This window comes from Eubalaena glacialis, chromosome 4 (genome assembly GCF_028564815.1).
Source record: "Eubalaena glacialis isolate mEubGla1 chromosome 4, mEubGla1.1.hap2.+ XY, whole genome shotgun sequence".
NCBI lineage: Eukaryota > Metazoa > Chordata > Mammalia > Artiodactyla > Balaenidae > Eubalaena > Eubalaena glacialis.
This window is the reverse complement of record NC_083719.1, coordinates 90,700,137-90,723,501: the sequence shown is the minus strand read 5'-3', so window position 1 is coordinate 90,723,501 and position 23,365 is coordinate 90,700,137. Positions and strand designations below refer to the sequence as shown.

At 36.7% G+C, this 23,365-nt stretch overlaps 1 protein-coding gene and 1 long non-coding RNA gene across 2 annotated transcripts in view; one reads left to right on the top strand and one right to left on the bottom strand.

Moving 5' to 3' along the window:
- LOC133089861 (uncharacterized) overlaps positions 1-23,365 on the bottom strand; it is a 209,979-nt gene that overhangs the window by 26,234 nt on the left and 160,380 nt on the right. The window contains exon 2 of the long non-coding RNA XR_009700754.1: positions 21,865-21,947. This is a non-coding gene — a long non-coding RNA (uncharacterized LOC133089861). The remainder of the gene's footprint in view (positions 1-21,864; positions 21,948-23,365) is intronic.
- TMEM232 (transmembrane protein 232) overlaps positions 1-23,365 on the top strand; it is a 266,422-nt gene that overhangs the window by 238,581 nt on the left and 4,476 nt on the right.

Genomic DNA, 23,365 nt, shown 5'->3' with positions numbered 1-23,365 from the left:
ACTGTATCTGGAAGTGCAGGAAGAATTGTTTCAGTGAACATGTCCATTTTAACTCAATGGACTGAATGAAAAGAAATTAAAATTCAGAAATCCGTGACTTTGAATTCCTTAGTTGCTCTGTAAGCTCTATTCAATGTGAAAGTGACATGTGAGACTTTCCAGCACGCACTGTATATGGGAACCACTCGATCAATAGTCTGGCTGACAAGGAAAAATGAGACTGAAACTGAAGACGCTGGTGTCTGAGACAGATGGGATCATTGGGAATGGCTAAAGCCTAAGGACACTGGAGACTTCCTTGACTGGCAGTTCTTCATGCCTGGAAGAAATGGGATCACTGCCCAGGCTGAAGATGTTGGAGGGGTGAGAGTAGAACAATTTTTTAACTGTCCCTGAGTGGACAGTATCCATAGGATATTTAAAAATGCAGGAACTACAAAACAATAGCAATTAAATAGGTTCCAGATACTTTTTATGTGGGACCAAGTAATGGTAATAGTCAAGTTGAGAACAAACTATTTCTCTACTAACCTACTTTTCAAAAGTAGCCAAGGAGATTTATTTGATGTTAGGTTTTTTTTTAACTTTGGACAACTTTCTTGTAAATATCTGTGTTTTAAATCTTATCCCTTATAGGAAGCTGTGATCTTGAGGTTCTGTTATTTGGGCAAGCTAATTATGGTGAAAGAAAATAAAAATAATGGTCCAAGCATACTCAGATACAATTTACTTCCTGAACAAATCAATCACCCTTCCCAAATGGAAAATTAACATTATTTAATTGAGATAAAAATTTTCCATTCATGTGCCCAGAAAGTTATTTTTAAACCTCCTGTTTTAAAGATGTATGACAGATTAAATATGACCAGGTGGGGTTCTGAGTGTGGAAGTTATGATTAAATGTCATTCTAAGGATATGATACGTTTAGTTTCCAGAATGAACCATGTTTCCTAAGAATACTGGCTTAAAATGGAATGGGGACGATTGCTACCAAAGTATTAATGGATAGATCTAATTTTGTATGCAATCAAAGTTAGGTTATCAACTTAACTAAGCTGTTATATTAATATGTTTTATGCAAGCATCATGGTAACAACAACAAAGCAAAAACCTACAGTAGATACCCAAAATATAAAGAGAAGTGAAGCAAAGCATACCAATACAGAATAGCATCGATTCACAAAGGAAGACAGCAAGAGAGGAGGAAAAGAACAAAGGAAGTACAAAACAGCCAAGAACAACAAAAGATGGAATTAGTGCATACCTACCTAACAATACTTGCTTTAAATGTAAAAATGTACTAAATTCTCCTATCAAAAGATTAGTTGAGTGGACTAAAAAAAAGACCCAACTATATGCTGCCTAGAAGAGACTTACTTCAGTTCTAAGGGCATATAGAAACTCAAAATAAAGGGATAGAAAAAGATATTCTGTGGAAATGAAATATAAAAGAGAATAATGGTAGCTATATTTACATTTGAAAAAATAGATTTTAAGTCAAAAACTGTAACAAGAGTCAAAGAAGGTCATATATAACAACAAAGGGGTCAAGTCATTAAGAGGATAAAACTATTGTAAATATATATGCATGCAACATTGGAGCACGAAAATATATTAAGCAAATACTAAAAGATCTGAAGGGAAAAAATGACAACACAATAATAATAGGAAATTTCAGTACCTCACTTTCAACAATGGATAGAACATTCTGGCAGAAACATAAAAAGAAACATTGAACTTATTATAATTTATACCAAATGGACTTAATGGATATATATATAACATTCCACCCAATAGCAGCAGAATACACATTTCTCTCAAGTGCACAAAGAACCTTCTCCAAGATGGATCATATGTTGGGCCACAAAAAAAAAAAATCTTAACAAATTTAAGAGGACTGAAATCATACAATGTAACTTTTCCAAACACTATGTTATAAAACTAGAAGAAGGTATAACAATTGTAAATATATATGCACCCTGACATAGGAGCACCTAAATACATAAAGCAAAAATTAATGGACATAAAGGGAATAATCATCAGTAACACAATAATAGTAGGGGACTGTGACACCCCACTTACATTAATGAATAGATTATCCAGACAGAAAAATCAATAAGGAAACACAGGCCTTAAAGGACACATTAGTCCATATGAACTTAACTGATATATATAGATCATTCCATCCGAAAACTGCAGAATACCCATTCTTTTCAAGTGCACAAGGAACATTCTCCAGGATAGATCACATGCTGGGCCACAAAAGAAAACTTGGTAAATTTAGGAAAATTGAAATAATATCAAGCATCTTCTTCTACCACAATGCTATGAGACTAAAAATCAACTACAAGGAATCTGAGGCTGCGGAACCCACAGATTTGGAAGCCAGATTAAGGAACTTGAGCATCCTAGGATTTTGGTATCCTCAGGGGCCCTGGAACCAATCCCCATGGATACCAAGTGTCAACTGTATACCCAGAGGCAGAAACCACCCCCCGTGGCTTGCAGGATCTTGGTTCACGAGCCGGGGGTCAGGCCAAAGCTCCTGCAGTGGGAGCTCCGAGTCTGAACCACTGGACTAACAGAGAAACGCAGAATCTAGGGAATATTCATCAAAGTGATGTCTCATGGAGGTCCTCTTCTCAGCACCAAGACCCAGCTCTACCCAACAGCCTACAAACTACAGTGTTGGAAGCCTCAGGCCAAACAACCAGTAAGACAGGAACACAATCCCACTCATAAAAAAACAAAAAGAAAGAGACAGCAAAAAACTATGACACAGATGAAGGAGCAAGGTAAAAACCTACAAGAACAAATAAGTGAAGAGGAAATAGGCAATCTACCTGAAAAAGAATTTGGAGTAATGATAGTAAATATGATCCAGAATCTTGGAAATAGAAGGGAGGCATGGATTGAGAAAATACAAGAAACGTTTAACAAAGATCTAGAAGAACTAAAGAACAAACAAACAGACATGAACAACACAAACACTGAAAAGAAAAATACACTAGAAGGAATCAATAACAGAATAACTGAGGCAGAAAAACGAATAAGTGAGCTGGAAAACAAAACGGTGGAAATAACTGACGAGGAGCAGAATAAAGAAAAAAGAATGAAAAGAATTGAAGACAATCTCAGAGACTTCTGGAACAACACTAAACGCACCAACATTCGAATTATAGGGGTCGCAGAAGAAGAAGAGAAAAAGAACAGGTCTGAGAAAATATTTGAAGAAATTATAGTCAAAAACTTCCCTAACATGGGAAAGGAAATAGTCACCCAAGTCAAGGAAGCACAGAGAGTCCCATGCAGGATAAACCCTAGGAAAAACACACCAAGACACATATTAATCAAACTAACAAAAATTAAATTCAGGGCTTCCCTGGTGGCACGGTGGTTGAGAATCTGCCTGCCAATGCACGGGACACGGGTTCGAGCCCTGGTCTGGGAAGATCCCACATGCCGCAGAGCAACTAGGCCCGTGAGCCACAACTACTGAGCCTGCGCGTCTGGAGCCTGTGCTCCGCAACAAGAGAGGCCGCGATAGTGAGAGGCCCGCGCACTGCGATGAAGAGTGGCCCCCGCTTGCCGCAACTGGAGAAAGCCCTAGCACAGAAACGAAGACCCAACACAGCTAAAAATAAATAAATAATTAATTTAAAAAAAATTAAATTCAAAGAAAAAATATTAAAAGCAGCAAGGAAAAAACAAAAAATAAACGTATGGGGATTCCTTTGTATGTTATCAGCTGATTTTTCAGCAGAAACTCTGCAGGCCAGAAGGGAGTGGCAGGATATACTTAAAATGATGAAACAGAAAAACCTACAACCAAGATTACTCTACCCAGCAAGAATCTCATTCAGGTTCAACAGAGAAATCAAAAGCTTTTCAGACAAGCAAAAGATAAGAGAATTCAGCACCCCCAAACCAGCTTTACAACAAATGCTAAAGAAACTTCTCTAGGCGGGAGAAACAAGAGAAGAAAAAGACCCACAAAACCAAATCCAAAACAATTAAGAAAATGGTAATAGGAACATACATATTGATAATAACCTTGAATGTAAATGGATTAAATGCCCCAACCAAAAGACAGACTGGCTGACTGGATACAAAAACAAGACCCATATATATACTGTCTACAAGAGACCCATTTCAGACCTAGGGACACGTACAGACTGAAAGTGAAGGGATGGAAAAAGATATTCTATGCAAATGGAAATCAAAAGAAAGCTGGAGTAGCAATACTCATATCAGATAAAGTAGACTTTAAAATAAAGACTGTTACAAGAGATAAGGAGGGACACTACATAATGATCAAGGGATCAATCCAAGAAGAAGATATAACAATTGTAAATATTTATGCACCCAACATAGGAGCACCTCAACACATGAGGCAAATGCTAACAACCATAAAAGGAGATATTGACAGCAACACAATAATAGTAGGGGACTTAAACAGCCCACTTACACCAATGGACAGATCATCCAAAATGAAAATAAATAAGGAAACAGAAGCTTTAAATGATACAATAGACCAGATAGATTTAATTGATATTTATAGAACATTCCACCCGAAAGTGGCAGTATACACTTTCTTCTTAAGTGCACACGGAACATTCTCCAGGATAGATCACATCTCAGGTAACAAATCAAGCCTCGGAAAATTTAAGAAAATTGAAATCGTATCAAGCATCTTTTCTGACCACAATGCTATGAGATTGGAAATCAGTTATGGGAAAAAAACTGTAAAAAACACCAATACATGGAGGGTAAACAGTGCGCTACTAAATAACCAAGAGATCACTGAAGAAATCAAAGAAGAAATAAAAAATACATAAAAACAAATGACAATGAAAATATGATGACCCAAAACCTATGGGATGCAGCAAAAGCAGTTCTAAGACGGAAATTTATAGCAACTGAATCTCACCTCAAGAAACAAGAAAAATCTCAAACAATCTAACCCTACACTTAAAACAACTAGAGAAAGAAGAAAAAAGAAAACCCAAAGTCAGTAGAAGGAAAGAAATCATAAAGATCAGAGCAGAAATAAATGAAATAGAAACAAAGAAAACAATAGCAAAGATCAATAAATCTAAAAGTTGGTTCTTTGAAAAGATAAACAAAATTGATAAACCATTAGCCAGACTCATCAAGAAAAAAGGTAGAGAATGCAAATCAATAAAATGAAAAATGAAAAAGGAGAAACCACAACTGACACTGCAGAAATACAAAGGATTATAAGAGACTACTACAAATAACTATATGCCAAAAAAATGGACAACCACAAACAAATGGACAAAATCTTTGAATGGTACAATTTTCCAAGACTGAACCAGGAAGAATTAGAAAATATAAACAGACCTATCACAAGCAATGAAATTGAAACTGTAATGAAAAATCTTCCAAAAAACAAAAGTCCAGGACCAGATGGCTTCACAGGCGAATTCTATCAAACATTTAGAAAAGAGCTAACACCGATCTTTCTCAAACTCTTCTCAAAAATTACAGAGGAAGGAACACTCCCAAATTCATTCTACAAAGCCACCATCACCCTGATACCAAAACCAGACAAAGATATCAGAAAAAAAGAAAATTAGAGACCAATATCACTGATGAACATAGATGCAAAAATCCTGAACAAAATGCTAGTAAACAGAATCCAACAACATGTTAAAAGGATCATACACCATGATCAAGTGGGATTTATCCCAGGGATGCAAGGATTCTTCAGAATATGCAAATGAATCAATGTGATACACCACATTAACAAATTAAGGAATAAAACCATATGATCATCTCAATTGATGCAGAAAAAGCTTTTGATAAAATTCAAAACCAATCTGTGATAAAAACTCTCCTGGAAATGGGCATAGAGGGAAATTAGCTCAACATAATAAAGGCCATATATGACAAACCCACAGCAAACATTATACTCAATGGTGAAAAACTGAAAGTATTTCCACTTAAGATCAGGAACAAGACAAGGATGTCTACTCTTGCCACTCTTATTCAACATAGTTTTGGAAGTCCTAGCCATGGCAATCAGAGAAGAAAAAGAAAAAAAAAGGATACAAATTGGAAAAGGAGAAGTAAAACTGTCACTGTTTGCAGATGACATGATACTATGCATAGAAAATTCTAAAGATGCCACAAGAAAACTACTAGAACTAATCAATGAATTTGGTAAGGTTGCAGGATACAAAATTAATGCACAGAAATCTCTGGCATTCCTATACACCAACAACAAAAGATCAGAAAGAGAAATTAAGGAAACACTCCCATTTACCACTGCAAAAAAAAGGATAAAATACCTAGGAATAAACCTGCCTAAGGAGATGAAAGACTTGTACTCAGAAAACTATAAAACACTGATGAAAGAAATCAAAGATGACATAACCAGATGGAGAAATATACCATGTTCTTGGGTTGGAAGAATCAACATTGTGAAAATGACTATACTACCCAAAGCAATCTACAGACTCAATGCAATCCCTATCAAACTGCCAATGGCATTCTTCACAGAATTAGAACAAAAAATTTTGCAATTCATATGGAAACACAGAAGACCCCAAATAGCCAAAGCAATCTTGAGAAGGAAAAATGGAGTTTTCAGGCCCTCTGACTTCAAACTATACCACAAAGCTACAGTATTCAAGACAGTATGGTACTGCCACAAAAACAGAACTATAGATCAATGGTACAGGATAGAATGCCCAGAGATAAACCCAGGCACATAAGGTCACCTAATTTACAACAAAGGGGGCAAGAACATACAGTGGAGAAAAGGCAGCCTGTTCAATAAGTGGTGCTGGGAAAACTGGACAGCTACGTGTAAAAGAATAAAATTAGAACACTATGTAACACCATACACAAAAATAAACTCCAAATGGATTAAAGACCTAAATGTAAGACCAGACATTATAAAACTCTTAGAGGAAAACATAGGAAAAACACTCTTTGACATAACTCACAGCAAAATCTTTTTTGACCCACCTCCTAGAGTAATGGAAATAAAAACAAAAATAAACTAATGGGACTTAATGAAACTTAAAAGCTTTTGCACAGCAAAGGAAACCATAAACAAAACAAAAAGACAACCCTCACAATGGGAGAAAATATTTGCAAATGAAACAACAGACAAAGGATTAATCTCCAAAATATACAAACAGCTCATGGAGCTCAATATCAAAAAAACAAACAATCCAGTTAAAAAATGGGCTGAAGACCTAAATAGACATTTCACCAAGGAAGACATACAGGTGGCCAAGAAGCACATGAAATGATGCTCAACATCACTAATTATTAGAGAAATGCAAATCAAAACTACAATGAGGTATCACCTCATGCTGGTCAGAATGGCCATTATCAAAAAGCTAGAAACAATAAATGCTGGAAAGCGTGTGGTGAAAATGGAACCATCCTGCACTGTTGGTGGGAATGTAAATTGATACAACCACTATGGAAAACAGTATGGAGGTTCCTAAAAAAACTAAAAATAGAACTACCATATGACCCAGCAATCCCACTACTGGGCATATACCCTGAAAATACCATAATTCAAAAAGAGACATATAACACAATGTTCATTGCAGCACTATTTACAGTAGCCAGGACATGGAACCAACCTAAATGTCCATTGACAGATGAATGGATAAAGAAGATGTGGCACATATATACAATGGAATATTACTCAGCCATGAAAAGAAATGAAATTGATTTATTTGCAGTGAGGTGGATGGACCTAGAGTCTGTCATACAGATTGAAGTAAGTCAGAAAGAGAAAAATACCATCTGTTAATGCATATATATGGAATCTAAAAAAAAAGACATGGTACTTATGCAGGGCAGGAATAAAAATGTAGACGTAGAAAATGGACTTGAGGATACAGGGTGGGAGGGGGAAGCTGGGGTGAAGTGAGAGTAGCATCAGCATATATACACTACCGAATGTAAAATAGTTAGCTAGTGGGAAGCAGCAGCATAGCACAGGGAGATCAGCTCGGTGCTTTGCAATGACCTATATGGGTGGGATAGGGAGGATGGGAGGGAGGCTCAAGAGGGAGGGGATATGGGGACCTATGTATGCATATGGCTGACTCACTTTGGTGTACAACAGAAACTAACACAGTATCATAAAGCAATTATATTCCAATAAAGATCTATTTAAAAAAATCAACTAGAAGAAAAAAAAACTGTAAAAAACACAAACACATGAAAGCTAAACAAGATGCTACTAAAGCAATGGATCACTGAAGAAATCAAAAAGGAAATAAAAAAAAAACATAGAGACAAATGAAAATCAAAACATGATGATCGGGCTTCCCTGGTGGCGCAGTGGTTGAGAATCTGCCTGCCAATGCAGGGGACACAGGTTCGAGCCCTGGTCTGGGAAGATCCCACATGCCGCAGAGCAACTAGGCCCGTGAGCCACAACTACTGAGCCTGCGCGTCTGGAGCCTGTGCTCCGTAACAAGAGAGGCTGCGACAGTGAGAGGCCCACGCACCGCGATGAAGAGTGGCCCCCGCTTGCCGCAACTGGAGAAAGCCCTCGCACAGAAACGAAGACCCAACACAGCCAAAAATAAATTAATTAATTAATTAATTAAAAAAAAAAAAGCAGGGAGCTTATTAGGATTAGGCACATTAAAAAACAAAACAAAACCAAAAAAATCCTGTGGCATGCAGCAAAAGCAATTCTAAGAGGAAAGTTTATAGCAATACAAGCTCACTTAGGAAACAAGATAATCTCAAATAAACAACCTAACATTATACCTAAAGGAACTAGAGAAGAAGTACAAAGCCCAAAGTAGTAGAAGGAAAGAAATCATAAAGATTGGAGAAGAAATAAGTGAAATAGCAACTAATAAACAATAGAGAATATCAATGAAGCTAAAAACTGGTTCTTTGAAAAGATGAACAAAATTGATAAACCTTTAACCAGGCTCATCAAGAAAAAGGAGTGGGCCCAAATCAATAAAATGAGGAAGGAAAAAGAAGTTATAACTGATAGCACAGATTACAAAAGATCATAAGAGATTACCATGAACAGCTATATGCCAATAAAATGGACAACCTAGAAGAAATGGACAAATTCTTAGAAATGTACAATCTCCCAAGATTGAACCAGGAATAAATAGAAAATGTGAACAGACCAATTACCTGTAATGAAATTGAATCAGTAATTTAGAAACTCCCAAAAAACAAAAGTCCAGGACCAGATGTCTTCACAGATGAATTCTACTAAACATTTAGAGAAGAATTAACACCTGTCCTCTCAAATTATTCGAAAAAAATTGCAGAGGAAGGAATACTCCCAAGCTTTCTATGAGGCCAATATCACCCTGATACCAAAACTAGATAAAGATGTCACAAACAAAATTACAGGCCAGTATCACTGATGAATATAGACACAAAACTCCTCAACCAAATATTAGCAAACTGAACAATACATTAAAAGGATCAGGGAGGAACCAAGATGGCGGAGAAGGACGTGCTCTCACTCCCTCTTGCAAGAACACCAGAATCACAACTAGCTGCTGGACAATCATCGACAGGAAGACACTGGAACTCACCAAAAAAGATACCCCACATCCAAAGACAAAGGAGAAGCCACAGTGAGATGGTAGGAGGGGTGCAATCACAGTAAAATCAAATCCCATAACTGCTAGGTGGGTGACTCACAGACTGGAGAACACTTATACCACAGAAGTCCACCCACTGGAGTGAAGGTTCTGAGCCCCATGTCAGGCTTCCCAACCTGGGGGTCCGGCAATGGGAGGAGGAATTCCTAGAGAATCAGACTTTAAAGCCTAGTGGGAATTGATTGCAGGACTTCAGCAGGACTTGGGGAAACACAGACTCCACTCTTGGAGGGCACACACAATGTAGAGTATGCATCAGGACCCAGGGGAAGGACCAGTGACCCCAGGATACACTGAACCAGACCTACCTGCTAGTGTTGGAGGGTCTCCTGCAGAGGAGGGGGGAGGAGCTGTGGATCACCATGGGGACAAGGACACTGGCAGCAGAAGTTCTGGGAAGTACTCCTTGGCGTGAGCCCTCCCAGAGTCTGTCATTAGCCCCACCAAAGAGCCCAGGTAGGCTCCAGTTTTGGGTTGCCTCAGGCAAAACAACCAACAGGGAGGGAACCCAGCCCCACCCATCAACAGTCAAGTGGATTAAAGTTTTACTGAGCTCTGCCCACCAGAGCAACAGTCAGCTCTACCCACCACCAGTCCCTCCCATCAGGAAACTTCCACAAGCCTCTTAGATAGCCTCATCCACCAGAGGGCAGATGGCAAAAGCAAGAAAAACTACAGTCCTGCAGCCTGTGGAACAAAAACCACATTCACAGAAAGAGAGACAAGATGAAAAGGCAGAGGGCTATGTACCAGATGAAGGAACAAGATAAAACCCCAGAAAAACAACTAAATGAAGTGGAGATAGGCAACGTTCCAGAAAAATAATTCAGAATAATGATACTGAAGATGATCCAGGGCCTCGGAAAAAGAATGGAGGCAAAGATCGAGAAGATGCAAGAAATGTTTAACAAAGACCTAGAAGAATTAAAGAACAAACAAACAGAGATGAACAATACGATAAATGAAAACTACACTAGAAAGAATCAATAGCAGAATAACTGAGGCAGAAGAACGGATAAGTGACCTGGAAGACAGAAGGATGGAATTCACTGCTGCGGAACAGAATAAAGAAAAAAGAATGAAAAGAAATGAAGACAGCCTAAGAGACCTCTGGGACAACATTAAATGCAACAACATTTGCATTATAGGGGTCCCAGAAGGAGAAGAGAGAGAGAAAGGACCCTACAAAATATTTGAAGAGATTATAGTCGAAAACTTCCCTAATATGGGAAAGGAAATAGCCACCCAAGTCCAGGAAGCACAGAGAGTCCCATATAGGATAAACCCAAGGAGAAACACGCCGAGACACATAGTAATCAAATTGGCAAAAATGAAAGACAAAGAAAAATTATTGAAAGCAGCAAGGGAAAAATGACAAATAACATACAAGGGAATTTCCATAAGGTTAACAACTGATTTCTCAGCAGAAACTTTACAAGCCAGAAGGCAGTGGCATGATATACTTAAAGTGATGAAAGGGAAGAACCTGCAACTAAGATTACTCTACCCAGCAAGGCTCTCATTCAGATTCGATGGAGAAATCAAAAGCTTTACAGACAAGCAAAAGCTAAGAGAATTCAGCACCACCAAACCAGCACTACAACAAATGCTAAAGGAATTTCTCTAACTGGGAAACACAAGAGAAGAAAAGGATCTACAAAAACAAGCCCAAAACAATTAAGAAAATGGTCATAGGAACATACATATTGATAATTACCTTAAACGTGAATGGATTAAATGCTCCAGCCAAAAGACACAGGCTTGCTGAATGGATACAAAAACAAGACCCATACATATGCTGTCTACAAGAGACCCACTTCAGACCTAGGGACACATACAGACTGAAAGTGAGGGGATGGAAAAAGATATTCCATGCAAATGGAAATCAAAAGAAAGCTGGAGTAGCTATACTCATATCAGATAAAATAGACTTTAAAATAAAGAATGTTACAAGAGACAAGGAAGGACACTACATAATGATCAAGGCATCAATCCAAGAAGAAGATATAACAATTATAAATATATATGCACCCAACATAGGAGCACCTCAATACATAAGGCAACTGCTAACGGCTATAAAAGAGGAAATCGACAATAACACAATGATAGTGGGGGCCTTTAACACCTCACTTACACCAATGGACAGATCATTCAAAATGAAAATAAATAAGGAAACAGAAGCTATAAATGACACAATAGACCTGATAGATTTAATTGATATTTACAGGACATTCCATCCAAAAACAGCAGATTACACTTTCTTCTCAAGTGCGCACGGAACATTCTCCAGGGTCACAAATCAAGCCTCAGTAAATTTAAGAAAATTGAAATCATATTAAGCATCTTTTCTGACCACAACGCTATGAGATTAGAAATGAATTACAGGGAAAAAAACGTAAAAAACACAAACACATGGAGCCTAACAATACGTTACTAAACAACCAAGAGATCACTGAAGAAATCCAAGAGGAAATCAAAAAATACCTAGAGACAAAAGACAATGAAAACACGACGATCCAAAACCTATGGGATGCAGCAAAAGCAGTTCTAAGAGGGAAGTTTATAGCTATACAAGCCTACCTCAAGAAACAAGAAAAATCTCAAGTAACCAATCTAACCTTACACCTAAAGGAACTGGAGAAAGAAGAACAAACAAAACCCAAAGGTAGCAGAAGGAAAGAAATCATAAAGATCAGAGCAAAAATAAATGAAATAGAAACAAAGAAAACAATAGCAAAGATCAATAAAACTAAAAGCTGGTTCTTTGAGAAGATAAACAAAATTGATAAACCATTAGCCAGACTCATCAAGAAAAAGAGGGAGAGGACTGAAATCAATAAAATTGGAAATGAAAAGGGAGAAGTTACAACAGACACTGCAGAAATACAAAGCATCCTAAGAGACTACTACAAGGAACTCTATGCCAATAAAATGGACAACCTGGAAGAAATGGACAAATTCTTAGAAAGGTTTAACTTTCCAAGACTGAACCAGGAAGAAACAGAAAATATGAACAGACCAATCACAAGTAATGAAATTGAAACTGTGATTTAAAATCTTCCAACAAACAAAAGTCCAGGACCAGATGGCTTCACAGGTGAATTCTATCAAACGTTTAGAGAAGAGCTAACACCCATGCTTCTCAAACTCTTCCAAAAACTTGCAGAGGAAGGAACACTCCCAAACTCATTCTATGAGGCCACCATCACCGTGATACCAAAACCAGACAAAGATACTACAAAAAAAGAAAATTACAGACTAATATCACTGATGAATATAGATTCAAAAATCCTCAACAAAACACTAGCAAACAGAATCCAACAACACATTAAAAGGAACATACACCATGATCAAGTGGGATTTATCCCAGGGATGCAAGGATTTTTCAATATATGCAAATCAATCAATGTGATACACCATATTAACAAATTGAAGAGTAAAAACCATATGATCATCTCAATAGATGCAGAAAAAGCTTTTGACAAAATTCAACCCCCGTTTATGATAAAAACTCTCCAGAAAGTGGGCATAGAGGGAACCTACCTCAACATAATAAAGGCCATATATGACAAACCCACAGCAAACATCATTCTCCATGGTGAAAAACTGAAAGCGTTTCCTGATCAGGAAGGAGACAAGGATGTCCGCTCTCACCACTATTATTCAACACAGTTTTGGAAGTCCTAGCCACAGCAATCAGAGAAGAAAAAGAAATAAAAAGAATACAAAGAAGTAAAACTGTCACTGTTTGCAGATGACATGATACTGTACATAGAGAATCCTAAAAATGCCACCAGAAAACTACTAGAGCTAATCAATGAATTTGGTAAAGTTGCAGGATACAAAATTAATGCACAGAAATCTCTTGCATTCCTATACACTAATGATGAAAAATCTGAAAGTGAGATTAAGAAAACACTCCCATTTACTATTGCCACAAAAAGAATAAAATACCTAGGAATAAACCTACCGAGGGAGACAAAAGACCTGTATGCAGAAAACTATAAGACACTGATGAAAGAAATTAAACATGATACCAACAGATGGAGAGATATACCATGTTCTTGGAATAGAAGAATCAATATTGTGAAAATGACCATAGTACCCAAAGCAATCTACAGATTCAATGCAATCCCTATCAAATTACCAATGGCATTTTTTACGGAACTAGAACAAATCATCTTAAAATTTGTATGGAGACACAAAAGACCCCAAATAGCCAAAGCAGTCTTGAGGGAAAAAAACAGAGCTGGTGGAATCAGACTCCCTGACTTCAGACTACACTACAAAGCTACATCAAGACAATATGGTACTGGCACAAAAACCGAAACGTAGATCAACGGAACAAGATAGAAAGCCGGAGATAAACTCACGCACCTATGGTCAACTAATCTATGACAAAGGAGGCAAAGATATACAATGGAGGAAAGACAGTCTCTTCAGTACGTGGTGCTGGGAAAACTGGACAGCTACATGTAAAAGAATGAAATTAGAACACTCCCTAACACCATACACAAAAATAAACTCAAAATAGATTCAAGACCTAAATGTAAGGCCGGACACTATAAAACTCATAGACGAAAACATAGGAAGAACACTCTTTGACATAACTCACAGCAAGATCTTTTTTGATCCACCTCATAGAGTAATGGAAATAAAAACAAAAATAAACAAATGGGACCTAATGAAACTTAAAAGCTTTTGCACAGCAAAGGAAACCATAAACAAGATGAAAAGACAACCCTCAGAATGGGAGAAAATATTTGCAAACAAATCAACGGACAAAGGATTAATCTCCAAAATATATAAACAGCTCGTGCAGCTCAATATTAAAGAAACAAACAACCCAATCCAAAAATGGGCAGAAGACCTAAATAGACATTTCTCCAAAGAACACATACAGATAGCCAAGAAGCACATGAAAAGCTGCTCAACATCAGTAATTATTAGAGAAATGCAAATCAAAACTACAATGAGGTATCACCTCACACCAGTTAGAATGGGCATCATCAGAAAATCTACAAACAACAAATGCTAGGAGGGTGTGGAGAAAAGGGAACCCTCTTGCACTGTTGGTGGGAATGTGAATTGATACAGCTACTATGGAGAACAGTATGGAGTTTCCTTAAAAAACTAAAAATAGAATTACCATATGATCCAGCAATGCCACTACTAGGCATATACCCAGAGAAACCCATAATTGAAAAGGACACATGAACCCCAATGTTCATTGCAGCACTGTTTACAATAGCCAGGTCATGGAAGCAACCTAAATGCCCATCAACAGATGAATGGATAAAGAAGATATGGTACATATATACAATGGAATATTACTCAGCCATAAAAAGGAATGAAATTGAGTCATTTGTTGAGACGTGGAGGGACCTAGAGACTGTCATACAGAGTGAAGTAAGTTAGAAAGAGAAAAACAAATATCATATATTAACGCATGTATGTGGAACTAGAAAAATGGTACAGATGAACTGGCTTGCAGGGCAGAAGTTGAGACACAGATGTAGAGAACAAACGTATGGACACCAAGGGGGGAAAACCGCAGTGGGGTGGGGATGGTGGTGTGCTGAATTGAGCGATTGGGATTGCCATGTATACACTGATGTGTATAAAATTGATGACTAATAAGAACCTGCAGTATAAATAAACAAACAAACAAACAAAAACAACTAATACTAAACTTTCTTTGTGTTATTTGTATGGAAATATGTTAATATAAATGTTTCAGACATTACATGCAATTTCTAAAAATCTTATATGTTCTGGTATAATGTTATAAGTCATAATTCTAGTCATTACTTTAAAATGTATATCTCAGAAATAACTAAATTTCCTTGTCAATTGCATTACAATGAATTTTCATCAAATCTTTAACCATGGTCATTTTTAAGTCTTTTGTCATTTACAGCCAGTTCTGGGTGTACTCTGATGCTTGTGCAATAATGTTCCTATAAAAGGGTTTCATCTTCAAGGAATTCATGGAAAAGACTCTGACAAGTATAGGTTTCTGGTAACTGACTATACTGCTGAACTGAATGAATAAGCATTTTCAGTACTCTAATTGAAAACTGAATTCATAAAAGTGCTAACAAAAGATCAAGATAAAAAAATTAATTACATGGGACTGAGTGAACTGATGAGGATGATTATAATTTTTGTGACTTTCTGTTTGAAAAAAAAAAATCTCACAAGGACTCAGAGGCAAAAAATATACAAATCAATTTTCACTGCAAAGTAAAGGAGCTGTTACCGTGGAGGATTACTGGACTGAATGTCAATATTATGACATAGTATGAGTGTGTTTCGTGTTTGGTAATTGCAATCATTGTTGCTTTTGTTGTGGTCATCCATTTACAATGCTTGGTGTCAGTTTATTTATCTCTTGTAAAAATAAAATACAGTGTGTGTGTGTTTGAAAAGAAAAAAAAAGGATCAGACACCATGATCACAAGGGATTTATCCCAGGGCGGCAAGAATTTTTTAATATCTGCAAATCAATCAGTGTGGCACACCACGTTATCAAATTGAAGAATAGAAACAGTATGATTATCTCAACAGATGCAGGAAAAACTTCTGCCAAATTTCAAAATCCATTTATTTAAAAAATTCTCCAGATAGTGTGCATAGAGGAAGCATACCTCAACATAATAAAGGCCGTATATGACAAACCCATAGCTAACATCATACTCAGTGGTGAAAAGCTGAAAGCATTTCCTCTAAGATCAAGAACAAGACAAGGTTGCCCACTCTTGTCACTTTTATTCAACACAGTATTGGAAGTCCTAGCCACAGTAATCAGAGAACAAAAAAGAAATAAAAGGAATCCACATTGGAAAGCAAAAGTAAAACTGTCACTGTTTGCAGGTGACATGATACTATACATAAAAAATCCTAAAGTTGCCACCAGAAAACTACTAGAGCTCATCAATGAATTTGGTAAAGTTTGCAGAATAAAAAATTAATACACAGAAATCTCTTGCATTCATATACACTAACAGACTATCAGAAAGAGAAATTAATGAAACCAACCCATTTACCATCACATCAAAAATAATAAAATACCTAGATATAAATCTACCTAAGAAGGTAAAAGACCTGTACTCAGAAAACTATAAGACACTGCTGAAAGAAATTGAAGACAACACAAAAGGGGTGGAAAGATAAACCACGTTCTTTGATTGTAAGAATTAATATTGTTACAAGGGCCAAACTACCCAAGGCAGTGTACAGATTCAGTTCAATCCCTATCAAAATACCAAGGGCATTTTTCACAGAACTAGAACAAATAATTTTAAAATGTATACAGAAACACAAAAGACCCTGAATAGGTAAAACAATCTTGAGAAAAGAAGTACAGAGCTGGAAGAATCATGCTCTCTGACTTCAGTCTATACTCCAAAGCTTCAGTAAGCAAATCAGTATGGTACTGGCACAAAAGCAGACACATAGATTAATGGAACAGAATAGAGAGCCCAGAAATGCTCACACACTTATGGTAAATTAATCTATGACAAGAGGCATGGATATACAATGGAGGAAAAACAGTCTCTTTAAAAAGTGGTGCTGGGTAAAATGGACAGCTACATGTAAAAGAATGAAATTAGAACATTCTCTAACACCATATACAAAAATAAACTCAAAATGGATTAAAGACCTAAATGTAAATAAAAGTAAAGACCTAAATGTAAGACCATAAACCATAAAACTCCTAGAGCAATACATAGGCTGAACTGTTTTTGACATTTTTGGGGGGATCTTTCTCTTAAAGCACAGGAAATAAACAAATGTGACCTATTTAAACTTGAGCTTTTGCACAAAAAAAAGGCAACCATCAACAAAACAGAAAGACATCCTACTGAATGGGAGAAAATATCTGTGAGTGGTATGACCAATAAGGGGTTAATCTCCAAAATCTATGAACACCTCATACAACTCAACATCAAAAAAACAAACGACTCGATTTTTAAAATGGAAAGGAGATCTGAATAGACATTTTTCCAAAAAGGACATACAGATGGCCAACAGGCACATGAAAAGATACTCGACATCATTAATCATATGGAAAATGCAAATCAAGATCACAATGAGCTATCACCTCACACTTGTCAGAATGGCTTTCTTCAAAAAGAACACATATAACAAACATTGGCAAGGATGTAGAGAAAAGGTACCTCTTGCACACTGTTATTGGGAATGTAAACTGGTGCAGCCACTGTGGAAAACAGTATGGAGGTTTCTCAAAAAACTAAAAACAACTACCATATGACCTAGCAATTCCACTCCTGGGTGTATATCCAAGAAAACAGAAAACAACAAACAAACAAAAACCCAAAGCACTAATTAAAGAAAAAAATAACAAACATGCATCCCAATGTTCACTGCAGCATTATTTACAAGTGCCAAGATATGGAAGCAACCTAAGTGTTCATCAGCAGATGAATAGATAAAGAAGATGTGGTATATATGTACAGTGGACTACTACTCAGTCATGAAAAAGAATGAAAATTTGCCATTTGCTACATGGATTGACTTGAAGGATCTTATGCTAAGTGAAATAAGTCAGACAGAAAAACTTTATGATATCACTTATATGTGAAATCTAAAAAATACAACAAACTAGTGAATATACCAAAGCAGAAAGAGACTCACAGATATAGAGAATGAACTAGTGGTTACCAGTAGGAAGAGAGAAGAGGGAGGGGCAAGATAGGGGTAGTGAACAAAGAGGTATAAACTATTATGTATAAAGTAAGCTACAAGGAGGATTCCAACAGAGGAAATAGAGCCAATATTTACAATAATTATAAATGGAGTATAACCTTTAAAGTTGTAAATCACTGTATTGTACACCTGTTACTTATATAATGTACATGAAATATACTGCAATAATTTTTTTTAATTTAAAAATAAATAAAAATTTTAAAAAATGGACACATTAGAAGGATCATACACCATGATCATGTGGGATTTACCTCTTGAATGCAAGGATGATTCAACATATGTAAATCAATAAATGTGATATACCACATTGATAGAATGAAAGATAGAAACCATATGATTATCTCACTAGATGCAGAAAAAGCATTTGACCACGTTCAAATTTTCACGATAAAAACTCTCAACAAATTGGGTATAGAAGGGATATACTTCAATATGACAAAGGACATAAATGATAAGCCCACAGCTAACATTATACTCAATTATAATTATTTGGAATAAGTTAAGATTAGAATCAGTGAAAAGTCCTCTATCCATGACATTTTTGAGAATCATACATCCATGCTGGACCTCAAAAATGAAAATGAAGTATACTAGAGGAAATGCCAACCAATGAGTCTGTGCCTGTTCAATTTCTCTCAAAAAAAAAGTGGGATAAGGGATCAAGTCATTCAATTGCTGAACAAGGATATAATTCTGTGGTTTGTTTAAATAATACAGTATCTTCCCCTCATTGGGTAATTCCAAAGATTATTATAGTCTGCCTGAGATAAAAGCAAACAGAGGAACAGAGTGATAAATAATACTAAGTGGCAGGATGAAAATTTGCTTAGAGATCTGAGTCCAGAACCTGCAGAATTGATTAGGTCAGAGGGGGAGATACAGGATTAAAGAGGCCTGAGACATGGTTATTCACGTGCTCCTGGGGAATACCTTCTAAAGGGATGCTCAATCCATATTTTATGTCCTCAGAAGAGCTTGGGGACTTGAAAAACCATAACTCTGTATAAAGAACAGTATTATCCCTTGTTTTGGGTTTTTTTGTGTGTTTTTTTCTCTTTTTGTAAGTATCTCTGTATATTTCTTATCCTTGATATATTAAAAAAAAAATGAACATGTCCTAAATGTGTCTTTTCTTCAGTCCGTAATCATCCTATTGGGACAAAACTATGCATAACTCATTCAGGAAATTTTCTCTTACTCTCAGACTAAGTTAAATTATGTCATCTCCCATGTTTGTCCACCAGAGAACCCTGTTTTACAGCAATTTTTCCAGTGTACTATAAATGTCTCTTTACATGTCTCCCTGCCATGTGAACTTTGAATTTCTGGACTGCAGTATCTAAGTTAAATTTTTTTCTCTTCTCAGTCCTTATAATAACATTCCTCCTGCAATAAATGTTTGAGCAAATGAATGAATGAGTGAATAAATGAGTCACCTACTCTTCCCTTAAATGTATTCTAGGTTCCATCGTTCTCAGTCTGTGTGCTTCTCCCCAAATAAGTGCTTTGTTTCCTTCGTCTGAATTTTTGTTCCTGCTTTGTCATCTATAGTGGGTTGAACTGTGTCCTCCAAAAGATGTGTCAAAGTGCTAGGCCCCCATACTTGTCAATGTGACCTTATTTGGGTAGCTAAGATAAGGATTTCAAGATGAGATCATCTTGAATTAGGGTGTATCAAAGAGAAATTGCACCGGACAAATTAAACAGGCAAAGAAAACTTTACTCAAGTCTTGCAATAGGGGAGAGAGATTGAACTTAACTCCCCTGAAATAAAAGGAGGTTCTTTGATGCTGAGGTGAGCTAGTGGGAAAGTATTGGAAGATGTTAGAGGAGAGGTTGGTCAATGTGATTAGGTCATTGTGTTTGCTAATTGCCACCTAAGTTAGATTCCTTCCCACAGAGACTGGAAGATAGGAGCACTATCTTTCTTGATGATTTTATTTTAAAGGGATGGCTCCCAGGTCCTTGAGAAAAGTGTTCCTGGATAATAAACTGGCAAAAGGCTGGGAGAAGAGAAATAATTTACAATTGCAAGTTTTCTACAGTAAATGCTCTAAGACAAGGGAGATCAGGTGCCTAGAGTCAGGAAGGAGTCTGTCTAAACTTTAGTCAAGCTTTAGCTTTAGGGAAAGTTAAGGCTGTCTTGGTCACATGGGCCTTAAATCCACAGTGTCCTTGTGTCCTTGTAAGAGACAGAAAAGAAGCAGACATAGAGACATGGAAGGAGAAGGCCATTTGAAGACAGAGACAAAGATGGGAGTGATGTATCTACAAGCCAAAGAATGCTAAGGGTTTCCAACAGCTACTAGAAGCTAAGAGAAGCCTGGAATGCATTCTCCCCAGAGCCTTCACAGGAACCAACCCTGCCAACACCTTGATTTAGGACTTCTGGCCTCTAGAACTGTGAGAAAATGGATTTCTGGTTTTTAAGACTACCAGTTTGTGGTAATTTGTTATGGCACACCAAGGATTATAATATACCATGTTTCTGGGAAGATTTTTCTCGACTTCCCATTTAATTCCAAACATAAGAGTTGTACATCTCATTTAAGCCTCATCTTAATTGTTTTGTCTTCCATTACTTTTTCTCTTATTTTATTCTCTTCTCTTTTAATACCACCTATAAGTCATGGCTTATTCCTCTGAATTTTTTTGATAATGATAATGACAAGGATCGTATAGCTGAAACTTGTTTAGTATTTGCTCCATCAAAGGTATTTATGTCTTATCCCTTTTTAATTTTTATAAATACATAACAAGGAAGGTACTATTATTTTTTTGTATTAAAAATGGAGGCACCGAGGAACAGAGTGATAAATAATACTAAGTGGCAGGATGAAAATTTGCTTAGAGATCTGAGTCCAGAACCTGTTTCTTAACCATTTTACTACATTTTTCTGTTTATATCATTGAATACTTATCTCTCTTACATCTCATGTTGTATTATAGTTATTTATACATTTTTCTTTTCCAGTACAAACTATTCAACTGAGAAAACTAGAAATCAGGTGCACAAGCATATCCATCTAATCTTCCCATTTTAAAGGCTTTCTAACATTATGTATATTGTTATGCATGTCTTTATCTTAAACTTTTATAATTCAAGAAGGAATTTGAGGCAACTTGCTTGAATACCTTTAACCTTTAACTAATTTAAAAGTTCTGTCTCATTTATCTTTTCACAGCATTTAACACAATTCTTTGAATATCAGAAGTGCCCAAATTTTGTTGAATGAATATAGTTAACCCAAGTCTCAGCCGCAGATGCCCCCTAACTCTCCAGCATTCTAGAATCATATTTTAATATTTCAATAGAATGGCTAGGGCCCCTATTCTACATGCAGTGGGAAGCTCACTGCTCTTCTGTCCCACAATACTTGTGAATCTTATGGGTTAGGAGAGGGCTCCATATATTTTCCCTGGTCACCTGTCACTTGATTTATTTTCCTTTGAATCCCTACTATTAGCTCCACTCTAATGACCTACCTCTTGAGATTGTCGTCTTCTTGCTCTACTGGACACTGCTCTGCTGACATAAGAGTATTGTGTGGTAGACTCTTATTGATGGCCTGGAATATAAAGGGGATTAAAACATATCACAACTTTCATTTATTCATTCAGTAATTTACCAAACATACGCACATTCATTCAGTGTCTAGTGGCACTGTGTAGGTCACTGTGGAGTCAATGATAAGCAAACAAACAAAGTCTCCACAATCATGTAGCTCATATTTCTAGTCAGGAAAAAAAAAATTTCATACAGGCTCACAGATAAATGTAAAGTTACAATTGAGATAAGTATGATGAAGGAAAGGCCCATGGTGAATTGAGAGCTATGGTAGTGGGCTTGAACTGAGAAGCTGAAGAAAAAGTAGGCATTAACCAGCCCTGCAGCAGAGAGGGAGGAGGAGGAGAAGGACATTGGAGAAAGGGGTGGTGACAGCATGTGCAAACAAACAATAGTCAGGTGGAGCAAGGCACATCACAGTAACTGCAAGAAAGCCCATGTGTTAGGAACGCATAGACCTGGGCCAAGAAGGGAGAAAAGTAAGTCTGGAGAAGCCACGCAAGCCACTTAAACAAATGCACAGTCTACTTCAGGCTTCCTCAACAAGGAATGTAATCTTACTCCTAAAGTTAATGTGGAATTACTGAAAAGTTTGAAGTCAGGGATTGACATGATCCACTTTGTATTTTGAAAAGAAAATTCTGGCTACTGTATAGAGACAAGAATAAAAAGGGTAAGACATGGTGGACGCAGGGATTATAAAAAAGGAGGCCTTCATCCAGGTAAGAGATGATGGTTTAGATTAGGAAAATGATGATGGAGATGACGATAAATGGAAGGATTTGAGAAGTGTTTAGTGCAGAATAAAGCAACCTAGTGATGTGAGAGAAGCATGTCAAAAAGGGTATAGACAACAACTTGAAAAAAGTGCATATTAGACGTTATAGTCTTAAAAATTGATCAGACTTTTTTGAATATGGAAATTTTCACCAGCTATGTCTCTCCTTAGACTCTTTCCTAAGAGCTTTTCTTTTAAACCCACTTTTTCTCCTTCAAAACCATATTCTCTACCACCATTTTGTTGCATAACATATTTCTGAGCTCACAATCATTTCTTCATAATAAATTTAATAATGTAATTATTATGTGGACGGTTTAATACTAAATCTCCACTGGTTTAGGACACAGCTTTGTACTGCCAACACTTCCATTGAGCTGTTGTTAAATTGTCTGCCACAGTTCCACCCTTATTTGAGAGAAGTATTGAAGTCACATCATTTTTTTTTTTCTTTTTTAGTATATCTTAGATCAAATTCTTAGGCTTAGAATTCCACCAGAACTTCCAGGGTCATGAGGTAGTGTACAGCGATGGGCACTTTCATCTCCCTGTTGGGCATATTCTACTTCAGGCTCCCTTAAGCCTTTCATACTCCAGCCTCTCATTTGCTACTAGTATTACATTGTATACTAGTATTTGCT